Source organism: Zingiber officinale, chromosome 9B (genome assembly GCF_018446385.1).
Source record: "Zingiber officinale cultivar Zhangliang chromosome 9B, Zo_v1.1, whole genome shotgun sequence".
In the NCBI taxonomy this organism is placed as follows: domain Eukaryota; kingdom Viridiplantae; phylum Streptophyta; class Magnoliopsida; order Zingiberales; family Zingiberaceae; genus Zingiber; species Zingiber officinale.
Genome location: NC_056003.1, coordinates 70,044,890 through 70,062,114, shown reverse-complemented (window position 1 = coordinate 70,062,114; position 17,225 = coordinate 70,044,890).

Genomic DNA, 17,225 nt, shown 5'->3' with positions numbered 1-17,225 from the left:
TAGTTGATGATAAATCAAGTTACATGTTATGTTGAAGGATTAGTATGTTAAACATGTTTACTATGTTATATGATTATATGGTTCACATGTCATGTTTAGTCCTTGTGCATATGAGCAAATTAAATTTTAGACAACCCACTTCCGCTGCCATGAGTCATATGCATATACATGTATGTATGTTTAAGTAAGTAACCCCATCTCTTCTTTAGAGTAGTAATGGAGGGGCGGGCGTTACACAAACACAAAGCAGGACCTAACCAACTTGGTTGATCACATCAAAACATCACGAGGTCCATCAAGTTTTATACTTCATTTTTGAATTATTTAAACTTTTTAAAGAATTCTAACTTATGTCTTATTAGATACATGTAGTTGTACCTACTGATATCATCAATAAATGTAATAAAGTAATGATAGCCTTCTCTAGCAGCTACTCTGAAAGGGCCACATATATCAGTATGTATGAGTTCTAACATGTCATTAGCTCTTTCACTGTGCCCACTAAAAGGAGTCTTATTCATCTTGCCTTGAAGACAAGATTCGCATGCCTCATATAATTCAAAATCAAATGAGTCCAATAGTACATCCTTATGAAGTTGAGATATGCGACTCTCATTTATGTGACCCAAGCAACAATGCAAGAGATATGTTTGGTTCAAATCATTAGACTTGAACCGTTTGTATTTATGCTATAGATTTGATTTTCAATGTCTACAACACAGAGTCCATTCATAAAAGGTGCACTATAATAGAACATGTTATTTAAATAAATGGAACAACATTTATCCTTTTATTACAAATGAGAAACCCTTCTTGCCTAAACAAGAAAGAGAAATAATGTTCTTGGTTAAAGCAGGCACATAACATCACTCTTCTAGTTCTTAAATAAGCCTAGTTGGAAAAGATAAGGAATATGTTCCAACAGCGACAACAGCAACTCTTGCACCATTGCCTACTCATAGGTCGACTTCACCCTTTGTCAATGATCTAGTCTTTCAAAGGCCCAACACATTGGTAGAAATGTGAGATGTATATATAGTCAGTATCTAATACATAAGAAGAAAAGATAGATAAATTAACTTAACATACATACCTAAGATAAAAGTCTCACTTATTTTCCTTTTCAGTTCCTCTAGGTACAACTTGCAGTTCCTTTTCTAGTGTCTGATCTCTCCATAGTCGAAGTAGGTTCCTTCCTTAGCCACCCCCGCCTTTAGGTTTCAATGCATGTGTTTTGGGATTCCCTTTGGTTTTGGTCTTACCCATACCTTTGGGTTGCCATTTACCTTTTTTCCCTTATGCACTATCAGTACATTACTAGGTTTTACCTTCTTAAGGTTAGTTCAGCAGTTCTCAACATGCTTAACATCTCAGGCAATGGCTTATCAATTTCACTCATGTAATAGTTCATGACAAATTGACTATAGCTCTCAGGCAATTACTACAAAATAAGGTTAGTGGCCAATTCTTGGCCTAGTGGAAATCCCAATCTTTGTAGATTCTCCACATACCCGATCATTTTGAGCATGTACATAAGGCCCTACGGGACTTCCTTCTTGCATTTTGCATTGAAATAGAACCTTGGATATCTTAAATCTCTCATGTCTTCTCTGTCCTTGATATAGTTATTTAAGATATTCAACAATATCATAAGCATCCATGTTCTCATTGTTGGGTTTTTCAGGCCACAAAAACTGCTTTTTGCGTTGCGGAAACCCCGAAACCCATGCCACGGATCCTTGCAAAGTTTATAAAATTTCGTAAAACTTCATGTACGAGTTTCTCTAACCTAGATCTACACTAGATCTACAAGGAAGAAAGGTTACCCTTGATGCGAAGCCCTTCGCGTATCCCGCTCGTCCAAGTGATGTCGGATCTCGAGATTGTCAAGTGTACAACCCTCTATGTGTATCCACATGAACAAGTCGATGGAGAGAACCTCTAAGGATGTGCTAGCAACCTTAGAAGATCAGTAACCATGGAGGAAAGGGAGAGAAGAGAAGAGCTTGAGGAAGAAGATGGGAGTTTCAACACAAAAAGAAACTTACCCCTTGAATGAAAGTGGCCGGCCACTTTTGAGTGGTTTGTAACCTCCATGGGATGCAAGAGTCACAACTCTTGGTAACTCCCATGAGGTGGCATCCTACTTAAGCAACCATGATGATGTGGTGCATCATCATTGGCCCACCTAATGCCAACTCACCAATGAGGTGGCAAATGACCAAGTCAAACTTGACCCTTCTTCTTCCTCTCAAGTCAAGTCAAACCTGACCACTTCTCTCCCATGGTTGATCAAATCAAACCATTGGTTCAAGTCAATTTTAATTTAATGAATCTCTATTCATTGAATTAAATTGATTCAATGAATCTAAGTCCAAATTAGACTCATTTAATACATGAACCAAATTGAGTCCAACTCAATTAGACTAATTTGTATTGCTCTTAATCCAATTTGGTTCATCACATGAACATAATCCTTTATGTTCATCAAATGAACCTAATCCTTTAGGTTCATCAAATAAACCTAATCTCCATCTAATTGTCCTTTGTGTATGACCATATAGGTTCTTGTAACGTTGGCAATGCTCCTAAACCCATTTAGAAGCATAAGTAATGAGCGGTATCTAGCAACACTGGTGGATTTTTCCGGCCGCGAAAACTACTTTTTCGCATCGCGGAAACCCCGAAAGCCCTTAGCCAACGGATCCATGCAAAGAAAATTTTTGAAAAACATACGAATACGAGTTTCTACCTAGATCTACACTTAGATCTACAAAAGAAAGGTTATACCTTTGAAGCGAAGCCTTTCGCGTTCCCGCTCGTCCAAATGGTGCCGGATCTCGAAGTTGTCAACGTAGACAACTTTCTATATGTATCCACACAAACAAGTAGGTGGAGAAAAACCACACAAAAAGGTGTGCTAGCACCTTTGGATGGTTCGGCCAAGAGAGGAGAGGGAGAGCAAAATTGAAGCAAGGAAGAAGATGAAGGAATGAATGAGATTAATTCACAAATGAAAACTTATCAACCCATTCATGTGGCCGGCCACATTAAGAGGGTGTGTAACTCCCATGGAATGCCAAGAGTCACAACTCTTGGTAACTCCCATGAGGTGGCATCCCACTTAAGCAACCATGATAATGTGGAGCATCATCATTGGCCCACTCAATGCCAACTCACCAATGAGGTGACATAAAGTCAAGTCAAACTTGACTCTTCATCTTCCTCTCAAGTCAAGTCAAACTTGACTTAATCTCTCTCATGGTTGATCTAATCCAACCATTAATTCAAGCCAATTTAATATAATGAATCTAATTCATTTAATTAAATTGATTCAATGAGTCATAATCCAAATTAGGCTCATTAAACACATGAATCAACTTGAGTCCAACTCAATTAGCCCAATTAGGATTACTCTTAATCCTAATTTAATTCATCAAATGAATCTAATCCTCTTGGTTCATCATATGAACCTAATCTCAATCTAATTGTCCTTAGTGTGTGACCCTATAGGTTCTTGTAACGTTGGCAATGCCCCTAAACTCATTTAGGAGCATAAGTAATGAGCGGTATCTAGCAACACATCATTACTACCCAATGTTACAAGAATGTTGAGATCCAACATCACCTTTGTGACTACTAATTGTGACTCCTCACAAAATATGACAAGTGTCCTTCTATCCTAGACATCTAGATTGATCAATGTGAGGCATAGATCGTGTCATCCTCTGATCAATCTAAATCCTGAACTCCAAGTAGACTCACTAAATCAAATGAGCTAAATATCTCATATTGACTCATTTGGGCATGGCCATGCACTTCGTGGTCTCACTCTATCAAGAATACCGATGTCTCTCCCGTCCTATAGGAGGGATAGATCCCATCTACATCACTCTCATCCCTCCGCATAATTTGTTACATACACAGTAATCGCCTTTATAGTCCACCCAGTTACGGGTGACGTTTGACGAAACCAAAGTACATAACTCCTTATGTAGGGAACCATGGTGACTTCAGGTCTAAGGACTAGTAGTCATACTAATATCCACATGAGAAAGTATATGACACTCATATAACGATCCATGATACTTTCTCATGGCGGGTCATTCAGTATACATTCTCTAATGCATACCCATGCGTCAACTTGATATCTCTATATCCATGACTTGTGAGATCAAGTCATCGAGTTGACCTACATGCTAGTCTTATTGCATTAACATTGTCCTTGAATGTTAATATTCGAGTAGGTATAATTAAGAGTAGTGTTCCCTATATCATCTCACTATCGATTCAACCAATCGATTGATATAGGTAATAACCTTCTACTCAAGGACGTTATTATACTTAGTTTATTTGGCACCAATACAAGCAAGTATAATAACCAAAAACCAAATGCCTTTATTTATATAGAATATGATACAACAAGTCCAAAAATACAATCATCAAATGATTGGCTCTAGGGCTCTAGCTAACAAACACATCATTACTACCCAAGTTACAAGAATGTTGAGATCCAACATCACCTTGTGACTACTAATTGTGACTCCTCACAATATATGACAAGTGTCCTTCTATCCTTGACATCTAGATTGATCAATGTGAGGAATAGACTGTATCATCCTCTAATCAATCTAAATCTTGAACTCCAAGTAGACTCACTCAATCAATTGAGCTCAATATCTCATATTGACTCATTTGGGCATTGCCATGCACTTCGTTGTCTCACTCTATCAAGAATATCGATGTCACTCCCGTCCTATAGGAGGGATAGATCCCATCTACATCACTCACATCCCTCCGCATAATTTGTTACATACCTAGTAATCGCCTTTATAGTCCACCCAGTTACGGGTGACGTTTGACGAAGCCAAAGTACGTAACTCCTTATGTAGGGAAACATGGTGACTTCAGGTTCAAGGACTAGTAGTCATACTAATAGCCACATGAGAAAGTATATGACACTCATATAATGATCCATGATAATTTCTCATGGCATGTCATTCAGTATCCAATGCATACCCATGTGTCAACTTCATATCTCTATATCTATGACTTGTGAGATCAAGTCATCGAGTTGACCTACATGCTATTCTCGTCGCACTAGCATTGTCCCTGAATGTTAATACTCGACTAGGAATGATTAAGAGTAGTGTTCCCTATATCATCTCACTATCGATTCAACAAATCGATTGATATAGGTAAGAACCTTCTACTCAAGGACGCTATTATACTTAGTTATTTGGCACCAATATAAGTAAGTATAATAACCAAAAACAAATGTCTTTATTTATATACAAGAATATGATACAACAAGTCCATACAATCATCAAATGATTGGCTCTAAGGCTCTAACTAACAATCTCCCACTAGCACTAGTGCCAATCAGTATAGGCTCTAAGACCCAATGACCTAGTGTGACCATCATGCTCTCTCTGTGCCAAAGCCTTGGTCAAGGGATCTGCGATGTTAGCCTCAGTGGGTACTCTGCAAATCTTCACATCTCCTCTATCGATGATCTCTCGAATGAGATGGAAGCGCCGTAGTATGTGTTTGGTCCGCTGGTGTGAGCGAGGTTCCTTAGCCTGTGCAATTACTCCATTGTTGTCAAAATAGAGCTCAATAGGGTCAGCGTTGCTAGGAACAACCCCAAGTATAGTGATAAACTTGCGGATCCAAACTGCCTCCTTTGTTGCCTCTGATGCAACAATATACTCGGCCTCTCTTGTACAATCAGCGACTGTGTCCTACTTTGAACTCTTCCAGCTCACAGCACCACCATTTATGCAAAACACGAACCCTGACTGCGATCGATAATCATCCTGGTCAGTCTGGAAGCTAGAATCACTGTAACCCTTTACAACTAGCTCGTCATCGCCTCCATATATCAAGAAATATTCTTTAGTCTTCTCAAGTACTTAAGAATATTCTTGACCGCTATCCAGTGACTTTCACCTGGATCTGACTAGTATCTGCTCGTCATGCTTAGAGCATACGAGACATCAGGACGAGTACATAGCATGGCATACATGATACATCCTATGGTAGAGGCATAAGGGATCTAATCCATGCGGTCTGTCTCCTCTCTAGAAGAGGGACCTTGAGTCTTCGAAAGACTCACACCATGTGACATCAGCAGAAATCCCTTCTTGGAGTTCTACATAGCAAACCGTAGGAGTACCTTGTCAATATATGTACTCTGACTTAGGCTAAGCAATCTCTTAGATCTATCTCTATAGATCTGTATGCCTAGAATGCGGGATGCTTCACCTAAGTCCTTCATTGAGAAACAAGTCCCTAGCTTGATAAACTGCAGCAAAGAGATGTCTTTCCCAATGAGTAGTATGTCATCCACATACAATATGAGGAATACAACTATGTCCCCTACAACCTTCTTGTAGACACAAGGTTCATCTTCATTCTTGATGAAACCAAACAATTTGATTGCATCATCAAATCGAAGATTCCAGCTCCGAGAAGCTTGCTTTAGTCCAAAATAGACCTATGCAGCTTGCATACTCTGTCAGTATGCTGTGGATCTTCAAAACCCTCAGGTTGTGTCATGTACACATCCTCGAGTAGGTTTCCATTCAGAAACACGGTTTTGACATCCATTTGCCATATCTCATAGTCATGGTATGCTGCAATAGCAAGCATGATCCGAATGGACTTAAACATCGCTACTGGAGAAAAGGTTTCATCATAGTCAATACAATGAATTTGCATGAAACCTTTAGCTACTATGCAACCCTTATAAATAAGTCCATCCATGTAAGTCTTTCTCTTAAAGACCCACTTACACCCAATGGGTTTGACCCCTTCAGGTGGATCAACCAAAGTCCATACTTGGTTAGTGTACATGGATTCCATCTCGGATCTCATGGCCTCTAGCCATTTCTCGGAATCTGGAGGTAGACTCATCCTCAATGAGTCTGATAGGAGGTAGACTCATCCTCAATGAGCACAACGTCATCATGGTCAGACAAGAGAAATGAGTATCTCTCAGGCTGATGACGTACCTTATCAGATCTGCGAAGAGGTAGGTTTACTTAAACTTGTTGTGGTTCCTCAACTCCTTGTGGAACAACATCATCCACAACACTTTGTGGTTCCAGTTCAATTCCATCGAGGATTTAGTGCTATGGTCCACATCTTGAACTTCTTCAAGATTGAACGTACTCCCACTAGTCTTTCTAGAAATAAAGTCCCTTTCTAGAAATACCCCAGTCTTAGCCACAACTACCTTGTGTTGACTGGGAATGTAGAAGTAATATCTCTTCGTTTCCTTGGGATATCTAATGAAATAGCACTTGCCAGATTTGGGTCCCAAGTTGTCCGAGACTTGACGTCTAACGTAAGCCTCACAATCCCAAATCCTCATAAAAGACACCTGGGCAACTCTCCCAGTCCATATCCTATATGGTGTCTTTATTACAGCCTTGGATGGAACTCGGTTGAGAATGAAGGCTGCTGTGTCTAAAGCATAGCCCCAAAGATACATAGGAAGATCTGTGTGACTCATCATAGATCGTACCATATCTAATAAGGTACGATTCCTCCTTTCGGATACACCATTCCACTTTGGTGTTCCAGGAGGAGTGAGTTGAGATAGAATCCCACACTCAGCTAGATAGTCACGAAACTCATGGCTAAGGTATTCACCACCTCGATCTGATCGAAGTATCTTAATACTTTTGCCAAGCTAGTTTTGTACTTTATTCTTGAATTATTTTAACTTTTCAAAGGATTCTAACTTTTGTGTCATCAAATACACATAGCCATATCTACTGAAGTCATCAGTAAATGTAATGAAGTACCTATAACCACCTCTAGCAGTGATATTGAAAGGGCCACATACATCACTATGTATTAGACCTAACAAGTTAGTTGCTCTCACACTGTGTCCACTAAAGGGAGACTTGGTCATATTTCCTAGAAGGTATGACTCGCATGTCTCATATGATTCAAAATCAAATGAGTCCAGCAAACCATCCTTATGGAGTTGGGATAAACGTTTGTCATTTATATGACCTAAGTGACAGTGCCAGAGATAGGTTTGGTTCATGTCATTTGACTTGAACCTCTTGGTACTTATGTTATAGATATGGTTCTCAAGGTCTAGAATATAGAGTCCGTTCATCAGAGGTGCACTACAATAGAACATATCATTTAAATAAACTGAACAACATTTGTTCTTTATTATAAATGAAAAATCATTCTTGTCCAAACAAGAAACTGAAATTATGTTCTTAGTTAAAGCAGGCACATAATAACATTTATCTAATTCTAGTACAAGCCTGTAGGGTAGAGATAGATAGTAAGTTCCTACAGCAACAGCAGCAACTCATGCTCCATTGCCTACTCGTAAGTCTATCTCGCTCTTCGTCAATGCTCTACTATTTCTCAACGCTTGTACATTAGTACAAATGTGATAAGCACATCCGGTATCTAATACCCATGATAAAGAAATAGAGAGGTTGACTTCTATAACATTTATACCTGAAGTAGAAATCTTATTTCTCTTCTTCTTAAGATCTTCTAGGTATCCTATGCAGTTCCTCTTCTAGTGCCCTGCTTGTCCTTGATACAGTTGACGAAGATGTTCAACCATATCATAAGCACCCATCAACTCGTGTTGCTTCTGAAGCTCAGAGTTCATGGTTGCGAGCATGAGACATGGCACATCTAATGCATCATCTTGATGCTTCTTGTAAGCATCTCGGTCAGCTCGCGTGGCAGTCGTAGGAGGTGCCTCCGGAATGGGCTGCTCCAGAACGTACAGTTTACGTTCCTGTGTGAGAACAATTCTCAGATTCCCGTACCAGTCCAGGAAATTAGCTCTATTGAGCTTGTCCTTCTTAAGGACAGAAAGCAGAGTTTTAGTTCGTATTTGACGTCACGACAATCTACAACAGAAATTAAAGCAGAAAAATAAATAAATATCATATTCTATTAATCATCTAATTAGGCCTTTAATTAAATGATGCTCCCACTAAATTCTATAATTAATGTGGGACAAGATTCACATCATACTATGCCCTGAGTTAGCTTTGGCTAAATCGCCCAAGACTTAGTATGATCGGTAGGTAACTATTTACCAATTACATCTCTATGCAGCTCTTATTTATAGGATTAAGATCCACATTTATATTAAAACTTGAGTTAGCTTTGGCTAATACACCCAAGAGTTAATATAAACGTGATTTTGACCTATATACCAACCATTGGAAAATGCCTATAGTTAAACTTGATCCAATTGAGTTAACTAGTTACTCAATCTAATTGAGTTATACTCACCCATGCGTTGATAGGCGGGACCAACATTGTCCCTCCGTATCCTACCAAGATAATATGTGTTGCTCTGCTTTGTCAGATTCAACAACAACATGTGATCGAGGTAGTGATAGGTATCATGGCATGGTAGGCATTACGGGTTTACGCGATTGAGATTTAATCTAATCGACGTGGTGTATCATATACGCGATTTAGATCTAATCTAATCATTAGGGCGCATCATGTACGCGATTTAGATCTAATCTAATCATTAAGGCGCATCATGTACTCGATTTAGATCTAATCTAATTGTCGAGGTGTATCATATACGCGATTGATCCAATCGAATCGTTAAGGCACTAATTAATTACTATTCTAGCTTGCATCATATATACACACACAAGTAATTAATTAAATTTTTTTTTGTGATTAGTCATGGCCCTACTACAATCTTCTCAAGCCAATGAGAAGATCGGATGGTCAATCTAAGGTCAACAGCTTCTCAAGCTCCTTCCTTTGACCACCTTGTGTTGCTCGCGCCCTCCTCGTAACTTTATCTCGAGTGGACCTTTCACCACTCCAATTTTGTACATTACAATGGTGAAACTCGAGTTACATTCAAGTCTAAACTAATTTACAATAGGAAAGGCACGACGCGCAGGTCGCGTATCACATACAACACGCACATCACAGAAAATGGCACGCAGGCCTTAATATGAATTACAACACAAAATTTCCAATCTAATTGGGTCTTTGGGCCATGACCATCACAAAATAATATATAATTCTAAATTATGCAATTTCAATAAATTTCTGTAATTTTTATTACAATTTTTACAAGTTTTATGATAAAAATTCCCGGCGGTCCCGTTTAGCGTTTTTTGGGCGCAATCGCGGAACGAATCCCCTTGCGTGGTCAGGGGCAACACCCCTACTTGCGATATAACCATTGCGAGTGTTCCTAAGCGATACTACAGCACCTTAGCCCGCTGTCCCAAAATGATTTAGGGCGAAACCTTGCCGTTTCGGAAAGATCTTCTCGATAGTCGAAGCCTACACGTGTCTAAACACTTGTGCTTCGCTTCTACGAGAAAAATACCCATAAAATCTATAAAAATCACAAATATACAGAAATTTACAGATCTGAATTTTTTTTATAAAAACAAAAACAAAACTCGTACACGCTTTGCACGTGCTCTGATACAACTGTTAGGTTTTTCGGGCCGCAAAAACCACTTTTTGCGTTGCGGAAATCCCGAAACCCATGCCACGGATCCGTGCAAAGTTTATAAAATCTCATAAAACTTCATGTACGAGTTTCTCTAACCTAGACCTACACTAGATCAACAAGGAAGAAAGGCTACCCTTGATGCGAAGCCCATCGCGTATCCTGCTCGTCCAAGTGATGCCAGATCTCGAGGTTGTCAAGTGTACAACCCTCTATGTGTATCCACATGAACAAGTTAATGGAGAGAACCTCTAAGGATGTGCTAGCAACCTTAGAAGATCAATAACCATGGAGGAGAGGGAGAGAAGAGAAGAGCTTGAGGAAGAAGATGGTAGTTTCAAAACAAAATGAAACTTACCCCTTGAATGAAAGTGGCTGGCCACTTGTGAGTGGGTTGTAACCTCCATGGGATTCCAAGAGTCACAACTCTTGGTAACTCCCATGAGGTGGCATCCCACTTAAGTAACCATGATGATGTGGAGCATCATCATTGGCCCACATAATGCCAACTCACCAATGAGGTGGCAAATGGTCAAGTCAAATTTGACCCTTCACCTTCCTCTCAAGTCAAGTCAAACTTGACCACTTCTCTCCCATGGTTGATCAAATCTAACCATTGGTTCAAGTCAATTTTAATTTAATGAATCTCTATTCATTGAATTAAATTGATTCAATGAGTCTAAGTCCAAATTAGACTCATTTAATACATGAACCGAATTGAGTCCAACTCAATTAGCCTAATTTGGATTACTCTTAATCTAATTTGGTTCATCACATGAACCTAATCCTTTAGGTTCATCAAATGAACATAATCCTTTAGGTTCATCAAATGAACCTAATCTCCATCTAATTGTCATTTGTGTGTGACCCTATAGGTTCTTGTAGCGTTGGCAATGCTCCTAAACCCATTTAGAAGCATAAGTAATGAGCGGTATCTAGCAATACATCATTACTACCCAAGTTACAAGAATGCTGAGATCCAACATCACCTTGTGATTACTAATTGTGACTCCTCACAATATATGATAAGTGTCCTTCTATCCTTGACATCTAGATTGATCAATGTGAGGCATAGACCGTGTCATCCTCTAATCAATCTAAATCTTGAACTCCAAGTAGACTCACTCAATCAAATGAGCTCAATATCTCATATTCACTCATTTGGGCATGGCCATGCACTTCGTGGTCTAACTCTATCAAGAATATCGATGTCACTTCCGTCATATAGGAGGGATAGATCTCATCTACATCACTCACATCCCTCCGTATAATTTGTTACATACCCAGTAATCGCCTTTATAGTCCACCCAGTTACGGGTGATGTTTCATGAAGCCAAAGTACGTAACTCCTTATGTAGGGAACCATGGTGACTTCAGGTCCAAGGACTAGTAGTCGTACTAATAGTCATATGAGAAAGTATATGACACTCATATAATGATCCATGATACTTTCTCATGGCGGTTCATTCAGTATACATTCTCCAATGCATACCCATGTGTCAACTTAATATCTCTGTATCCATGACTTGTGAGATCAAGTCATTGAGTTGACCTACATGCTAGTCTCGTCGCATTAAAATTGTCTCTGAATGATAATACTCGACTAGGAATGATTAAGAGTAGTGTTCCCTATATCATCTCACTATCGATTCAACCAATCGATTGATATAGGTAAGAACCTTCTATTCAAGGATGCTATTATACTTAGTTATTTGGCACCAATACAAGTATAATAACCAAAAATAAATGCCTTTATTTATATACAAGAATATGATACAACAAGTCCATACAATCATCAAATGATTGGCTCTAGGCTCTAACTAACACTCATATTGCTTCTGAAGTTCAAATTTCATGGTGGCAAGCATAAGGCATGATAAATCTAATGCATCATCTTGATGTTTTTTATAAGCATCCTTATTAGCTCGTAGTAGTAGTGGGGTAGGGGTGTGTTACAGGAATGAGATGTTCTAGAATGTACAATTTTCTTTCTTACTTGAGAACTATTCTTAAGTTTCTATACTAGTTTAGAAAGTTAGTTTTATTGTGCTTGTCCTTATTAAGGATAGATCGCAAAGAGAGAATGTTTGACTCATTGAATGACATGGAGCTCTACAACAATAAAATATATAAATAAGTATCATATTTAGATCATTTAATTAAGCCTTTAATTAAATAATTCTCCCACTGAATTGTAAAGTTTGGTAGGAGCAAGTCATGGATGTGGTTTTACCCACACTACTAGCTCCAAATCCAATCGGGATGACATTCATGTGGGACAAGATCCATATTATACCTCATCTTGAGTTAGCTTGGCTAATCAACCAAGACTTATTATAACATAGGTAGGCAACATTTACCAATTACATCATATGTAACTCTTGTATCATTGGGTACACAAAACTATTTGTTCATTTGCCCATCTTATGAAATTCACATTATAATTCATCTTGAGTTAGCTTTGGCTAATTGCTCAATACTGGTATAATTTGAATTACATCGTATGAGATATGGCTCTAAGTTCTCAATCTAATTGAGGTAACCTAGTTAAGTCACACTCAACACTTAATAGTCGGACATCACAATTATCCTATTGCACTTTACCATGATAAATTGAGTCTTTTTTCTTTGGATAACATGTCTACAATTAATATAGGTAAAAGTGAGTATCAGATTTTAGTAAGCATATTTAAAAGATACCTAATTATGATTAAACTACACATGCATTACATATAATCATAACACATATCAACATATATGCTAAATTAAATGTGGCATGGTTTTGGCCCCATCAACTACGATCTTCTGAAGCCAATGAGAAGAGTGAAAGGCCAATATTAGTCAAAGCAGCTTCTCCAAGTGCTTCTTTGGTCATTGTGTGTTGTTGTCCTTCTCTCTTTTTCACCATCGTCTAGTAGACTAGTTCTTTTCTAATTTGTACTTTACCAAATTTAAAGAAATCTTGAGTTACATTCGAGGGTACTCTATATTTATAGCAAGAATGAAAAAGGAGAGGAGTAATAAGCAGCCGTATTATGAATTACAACACACACATCCAATCATATCGGGGTTATGAGCCATAACCATGCACCATATCATATAACATTCACAATATCTTTATGACATAAAATCTACTATAATTTCAACAAAGACGTGTATGAGCCATAACACCATGGTGGTCCCGCAAGGTGGTTAGTGGGCAGGGGTCAAGGGGGCAGCGCCCCTTGCGGGGATTGGGGGGAAGTGCCCCCGACGCAAAATTACTTTGCATACTCATTGTATGAGTTGCTACCATACCCACAACCCTACTACCCAAAAAAATTGAGACCTTGCTGTTCTCAATAGTTTGGCTAAAACCTTGCTATAACAAAATGAAATCGATTATAACACGCGTTCATAACATGTATGAAGATACTATATCCTTTAATTTGTTCAACACAAACTATTTTGTTTCTAATAAAAATAAAGACTCATAATCATGCAAATCATAGAAACATCTCTTGTAATTTTTAAATCACATATAAAATCTTCTACAACTTAGTATATGTCTTCACAAGTGGCTATGATACCACTATTAGGATATGGCGCGCTAAACACGTAGAAAGAGCAGGGGAAAAACTTACTAGATCGTTTTAAAAGATCCATGCGAAGGATGAAGAATAACATATACTAAGTTTTATAAGAAAGAGTCCTATCATTGAAGCATGAACAAGATCTCCTGAAAGTAAGGATCTCAGCACGATCACGTGTCCGTGTCTCTTCTGGTATCCACACGAATTCAAAAGAAATGGGGAAGACCAATATTTAAGGTTGTGCTAGCAACCCTCTAGTAAGTTATGGCCAGAGAAAGAGGAGAGAAGAAGAAGAATGAATCTCCCATTTTGAAAATGAGAAAAAAAAGGCTTTTGTACATCATCCAATAAAAATACTTAATGAGCATTGATTTACTTAATGACACTTAATGAGCATTAACACTCCATTAACTCTATTTTCGAATTCTTCATTCTTGAATTCATTTTTTTTTTAAAATTGAACAATTAACTCCTTTAATGTTTTATTAATCTCAAGTCTAATTCGGATTACACTGAATCCATATGCTTAGATTCATTTGAGTTTAACTCAATAAGTCTAATTTGGATGTGTCAATCATCTTATAATTGACTTTTAGAATTAATACTAATAAATAAGGTAATTAAGTAGAAGCACAAAAGTAAGGAATAGCTTAGAATAAGAAGCATAGAAATGAACACAACTGAAATAAGTAAATTACGTATAAGTTCAAATAAAGCAATAAGTAAACATAAGGGCAACTAAAATAGATAAAGTTAATAGTGGACATTAAGTCAAATTCAAGTCAAGTCATACAAAGTCACATACATATGAAGACCTAATTATCACTAGGGAGATGTTAGATCAAGTATGTTGTCATGAATTAATTATATTTGATCCGGTGACAAGGTCGGGTCCCGCCCCGCATAGAGGTCAACATCACGTGGAAGGTCAAAGTCAAGGCGGTCAATGTCCCGGACTAGCATCCGATAGGGCGACCTCATCTGCCGATCGGACTAGGGAATGGCCGGTCCAACATTATTACAGCTCGGTCTCGCATCGAGCTTCCGACCATCAAAACTATCACCAAAGCAAGCGCCGACCAGCAAGTCATTTCCCGAGCAACTGGCCATGTGTCGGGCGGACATCCGGATCGGCCACAGATCAGATCACAGCCATCAAAGCCCAAACCCAACCCAACAAACCTGGACAATGGAAGTAGTCGAACGGTCATCCCGCTCGTCCCAGCCAGTAGAATTAGCCGAGCAGCCTCCCCGCTCGGCCCGCTAGTATACAAAAGCTGGCCGAGCGACCCACCCGCTTGGCCCACTAGCAGACAGAGGCAGGATCAACTGGTATCCTTCTTGAGACTATTGTCACAGATAGACAACATGGTCCGCGGAGTGATCAGGCAGAGAATCGTACGACAGAAGCTTCCACTGTCTTGTCAGGATATGCTCGGGTTGTTGAGGTATGGTGTCAAGTATACTTTCCTGACACATCCTATCAGGGAAAGCTTTGAGATGTGTGCATGCCTCGAGGATCGTGCACGCACACTCCCGAGAGCCCTATATATAGGACCCCAAGCTTCGATGGAGGTATGGCATTCTACTGTAGCTACAGTTACGCTGCCACTTTCATTTCTTTGCTTGCTTGTTGCCTTCGTCGGAGATCTGACTTGAGCATCGGAGGGCCATCGCCGGGGAACCACTCCCTGGCTCAGTATTGATGCTTTTGTGCTTGTAGGCTAGTCTCGCCAGAGGTCCACGCACGGTCAGCAGGAGCCCCACATCCCTAGCATCCATCACCTTGACATTCGAACAGGATCAAATTTGGCATCGTCTGTGGGAACGTACTTGCATCCGAGCTGAAAAAAAAGGAAGAAGCTGGATGACTGCACACGGTGACACTCACTCAAGAGGAGCTCAACGCACTCACCCAGGCACGAGCGTCAAAAATAGTCTAGCAGCAGCAGCAAAAAGTGCTAGTCGATCGGCTTGCCCAACAAGCGACATTAGCTTCAAGGGGTCGAGCAGCGCACGAAGACCGACTGGAGTAGCTCTCCATCTGGGTGCAGAATAAAATGTCGACCGACACTTATGGAGAAGCTCCACCCGCGCCGATTCCATTTCACCCGACATTGTTTCAAACGCCCCTCTGAGATTGCTCAATCTCATCAAGGAAGGGACAATTCTTCAAATGAAGCACCCGTGCGGGACGCAAGGAAAGGCAAGGTGCCCCAAGCTGATTCGTCACCCGAGCAGATCAACCGCCAATTCTCTGAAGCAATCCTACAAGATCTGCTGCCAAGGCACTACACTCCTTTGGCGATCGGAGAATTTTACAAGTCGACCGACCCGGATGACCATCTTGGTAAGTTCAATAACGCTGCTACTCTCCATTAGTACACACAACAATGGTTCAGAAGGCTGCTGGACGGGTCCATCCAAAGCTTCAAGGACTTTCGAACGACCTTTTTGCACCACTTCGAAAGCAGCAGACGATACCAAAAGACAAACGTCAGCTTGTTCTCCTTGAAACAAGGCCCTAGAGAGTCCCTCTGAGCGTACATCTAATGCTTCAATCAGGTGGCCAAGAACATCCCATCGGTCTCGTCCGAGACCATGATGAATGTGTTGTTAGTTAGAGCCCTAGAGCCAATCATTTGATGATTGTATGGACTCATTGTATCATATTCTTGTATATTAATAAAGGCATTTGTTTGGTTATTATACTTGTTTGTATTAGTGCCAAATAGACTAGGTATAATAGCGTCCTTGAGTAGAAGGTTCATACCTACATCAATCGATTAGTTGAATCGATAGTGAGATGATATAGGGAACACTACTCTAAATCATTCCTAGTCGAGTATTAACATTCAAGGACAATGTTAATGCAATAAGACTAGCATGTAGGTCAGCTCGATGACTTGATCTCACAAGTCATGGATATAGAGATATCAAGCTGACACATGGGTATACATTGGAGAATGTATACTGAATGACCCGCCATGAGAAAGTATAATGGATCGTTATATGAGTGTCATATACTTTCTCATGTGGCTATTAGTATGACTATTAGTTCTTTGACCTGAAGTCACCATGGATCCCTACATAAGGAGTTATGTACTTTGGTTTCGTCAAACATCACCCGTAACAGGGTGGACTATAAAGGCGAT